This window comes from Manacus vitellinus, unplaced genomic scaffold (genome assembly GCF_001715985.3).
Source record: "Manacus vitellinus isolate BGI_N305 unplaced genomic scaffold, ASM171598v3 scaffold_27_pilon, whole genome shotgun sequence".
NCBI lineage: Eukaryota > Metazoa > Chordata > Aves > Passeriformes > Pipridae > Manacus > Manacus vitellinus.
In genome coordinates, this window is record NW_021940039.1 from 11,500,923 (window position 1) to 11,505,168 (window position 4,246).

Below are 4,246 nucleotides of genomic sequence, written 5' to 3' on the forward strand. Positions count from 1 at the left end.
CCCCCCTCCCCGAGTAGGATCGCTCCCTTTCATTCATCCCCGCTACCTGCCGCCTTTAAATAGGTTCCCAACCCATATGTGGGTCGGAGCCGCCTCTCTTCCGTGGGCTGGAGAAGAGCTGCGCGTCGTAGGGTTGGGGGTCGGGGGACTGGTATGTGTCTTCCCCAGGGGGGTCGAAGGGGCGAGGTGGCACCAGCCGTGCTGGGGCCGCGGCGTCACACTGCCGGCCCCCCGAGGCAGGGCCAGGGGTCCGGTCAGGGTGTGGGTCCGCGGCCCGAGGGAGCCAGTTATTTTTAGCAGATGGGGGAAGGGAGCGAGCTGCTGCTTCCAGGCTGGCATCGCTCTCCTCTTCCCCTACTAAATATCCCGTAGGCCCAATCCTGATCTTCCTCACTGGCAGCCTCCAGTACCAGACTCCCTGTGTCCCAATGGCCGAAGCACTAGAGACCCTCGGGACAGGAGCAAGGCCGGGCCTGGTGCTGCAGGCAGGTTCCCCTGCACGGGCAGCCTCGGCGCCCCCAAAATGCATGAGGGGGGGATGATACTCTTTGGCTGAGTCATTGCCTCTCACCCTGAGTAGAGCTGCTTGGCCTCATTGGGAGGCTGCCCCAGACCCCTGCCCTCGAGGGCAAGCAGGCTGGCACAGCTAGGCTATGGCATGTGCTGGCTAACCCAGTCCTGGCTGCCATGTCCATTGGGTTACAGATTGGGGGTGCACACAGCTTTTAGGGACCTATATGTCTGTGACCCTCCCCAGTCCTGTGGGCAGCACAGAGGTGCAGCACAGGAGGCTGTGGTTGGAGGATGAGGAGCCCAGGCCCCGTCACCTCCATGCGCATGGACCATCACTGGAGTGCCACTGCTGCAGACAGGGTGGCAGGGTAAGGAGCAGCTCCTCCTTGCCCATCCAGCAATGCCACATGTGGATGGGGCATGCGAGGGACCAGCCGTGTGCCAGGGTGAGAGATGGTCCCAGTGCTGCAGGTGCTGATGAATGGATTTGGTGCAGCTCCTGGGACAACCGTGTCCTGTGCATGTCACCTCTTTCCTTGTGCTCCTGCTGCGTGCAAGTCCCACAGTCGCCTGGTGTCCTTGGACTGTGCAGAGGCCCTCATCCTGCCCATTCCCAGGGGAGCTCTGCCCTCTCCCAGCATCCCTGAGCCGAGCCGTCGGCGCTGGGTGGCCAAGGCAGAGCCAGGCCCTGTGCCAGAGCTTGGGAGTGGCTGCGCCTGGCGCTTGGCAGCAGGTTCCCCAGCACAAGTCTACCCTGGCACCGGCCAGAGAAGGATGTTTCACTGAGAAAAAACAGCTCTGTATTCCTCTGGGGTAATCCCAGTGGCTGGGGGGTTGGAGCAGGGAAGGGGGAATGCATGAACCCCCTCTCTTGCTGGGGGTTCACCCCAGCAGTGTGGGAGTTGGGGGTCACTGGATTTCTTCCAGCCTCACAGAGGGAACATGCTGTGTGCCAGCAGCTGCCCTCTGGCACAACCTGGTGCTGCCGAGGGGTTTGGTGCCTCACCACCATGCGCTTCACTCCTGGCAGCATGCAGAGCAGTGGCTGTGGTCCTGTGGGCTGGGGTGGGAAGCAGAGATGCCATGTTTGGCTGAGGGCTCTGGGCTGGGATTCGAGAGCTGGGGCAGTTCCCTGCACTGCCTATGAGTACTGGTGGCCGGGAGAGTGCCCATCATCCCAGCACCAGGAGCAGGATTGCAGCAAGGTGCAGCTGTGGTTTTGGGACCGACTTTGTTTGCAGGCACTTGACGAAGGCTTGGCCAAGCCACTTGTGGATGCAGTGGCGGTGGGTCCAGGGAGACCTGCAGCATGGCCAGGCACTGTCCTGTGGCACTTCTGTCAGGTCTTGTGCCCAGCCTGTGGGAGATATGGACCATGCCTGGTGTGGCTGAGCTGTTCTGGGTGATGCTCTGGGATTTGGCCCTGATTTTGTTCTTCCCAGAGCAGAAATTCAGGCAGGAACCTCTGGGGTGATAGAGGTCTGAGCAGAACAGTATCAGTGGCTCTGGAGTGCTAATGGCAGCCCTGGCGAGTGCCAGCTATGCCTTTGTTCTGCTGGGATGGGAATGTGTTCAGGGGTGGGCTCTCCTATGACTTTGGTATCTGGATATAAAATTACCAGGTACTCTCTCAAAAGTCACCAGAGGCACAGTTCAGGATGTTCAGGTACCTATCCTCTGCCTGCTCTCTGTGCCCATGCAGTTGGGATGGGCAGGCAGCCACAGCTGGAGCTCCCAGTGATGGTAGTGTGCTGCTGGGTTTGTTGCTGGGTTGGCTGTGGGTTTACTTGGCCCTGGGGAAGCATTGGCGGGAGGAGGGTCTTCGGAGGAATCGTGAGCAGGAGCTGAGGCTCTGGGTGCTGCTTCAGTGCTGCAGCACATTGGAGGGGCTCATCGTGGCATGGGCTGTAGTGTGGGGGGTGTAGCAGTGTGGCTGCTCTGGCCTGGTCAGGGTCTGTGCCTTCTACTCCTTGGCCCAGAGCCAGAAAGCTCCCTCTGCACAGAGGAGCTGGCCTGGCATATCTGTCCCTTTCCCTGGCTCTTGGTAGCAGAGCTGGGCAGGTGGGGGGGGATATTGATGCCTCCAGAAAAAGAAAGGCTGAAACCTGGAGTGCTTGGAGGGCTGTAACAGTGCCTCTGCTGGGGCACAGCATCTCTAGGGGGCAGTACACCCCATGCCTGTGGCACTGCCAGCTCCTGCTGTTGGGGCTGGGAGGGGGCTGGTGCCAGATCCTGCAGCAGGAATCAGTTGGGTGCTACCCCACTCTGGGTGCTCTTTGGCTCCTCACTGTTTGCAGTGGATGCGGGGAGGGGAAACGCAGGTTTGGCAGGGGCATGTCATCCCTATCAGTCCCTGCTGGCCGGGCAGATGGGGGACACCTGTTGCAGAAGCACCTTCCTCTACATTGTGACTGCTGACACGATGCTGTGCTTGGGCCAGGCATCTTGTGCCTTCTGGAGCGTAGTCACGTCCCAGTGCCGTGTGTCCCCCTCAGCCCAGCACACTGGTGCCCAGCTGACGCGGTGGGGAGAGCCATGGTGGGTATTCCCTGGGCTCCCATCTCAGGAGAGGTGTTGGCAAACACCAGCAGGGATTTCCTTCTCCTCCAGCCTCCCCAAGGCAGGACCCCAGGCTGCCGTTCCAAGGCCGCCAGCAGGATGTGAGGGGTGGGGATGTGCCCATGCTGCAGTCAGGGGCTAGTGGGACAGGAGGTGACGGACACAACTGGCAGTGACTAAAGGGGTGAGAGGTGAGAGCTTCCAGGCCTTGGTAGGAGAGGAGTTGGCAGCCCCTGGGCCTGCCCTTGTCTGTCTCTATGGGGCAGGGTACCTCAGGGAGCCCTTTTGGGTCCACAGCTGGGTGGTGACCATCAGTGGGTGTCCATGGTCAGGTCCCCCGTGGAATTAGGGAGCTTGGCATAGCCTCATGGGTCTGCCTGGCCAGGGGGCCCGGCTGGCCCCCCCCTCCAGTGCTGATCTCCCAGTGACCATGTCTGCTTCCTGGCTGTGGGCAAAAGTGGACGTTTAATGGTGATTAAAGTCTGGAGCCATCAAAAAGTTTAATATATTTCTTCTGCCAGCCTTAAAATGCTGTTGGAAAAACTGGATCCTGCAGGAGCTGAGCCCCATCCCTTGGGGTTCCTGGGGTCCGGCATTACCAGCAGCACTGGCATGGGCAGAGAGGCTGGCAGGGAGCAGGCAGCAGCTCCTTCCTCCCGGGAGACATGCAGGCAGACTCTGCCCTGGCAGACCTCTGTCCTCTGGTGGGTACGTGTGCGGTTTTCGTATGCTGAGCTTACCCTAGGCTGTGTGTGGTGCTGCTTCACCTGTGTCGGGGCTGATAAACCCCTCGCAGGTGCCAGGCTACTGGAGAGGGGGGCTGGCATGGCAGGTTTGGGGTCCAGGGGTGTTGCTGGAGTTGCCAGCTTGAGGGTCTTAGAGTGGGGCTGCCCAGCACCTGGCTGCCCCTCTACCGTGCCATGCTAGCTGGAGGCTGTGCCTGTGGGCTTCAGGCATTGCTGGGAGAGGGCAGAAGGGAATTGAGCAGACTTTGGGGTGGCGGTGATGGACGCGGAGAGCTGTTTCTGCCTGACCTGGCTGTCCCCACAAGGATTGCCAGTGGGATATGAGTGCTGCCACATCCTGGGGACATTGGTGGAGTTGTGCAGTTTTCCGTGACCCAGCACCCATGTCCATGCTGACCCTGGCTCCAGCACATATCTCAGCTGCCCTG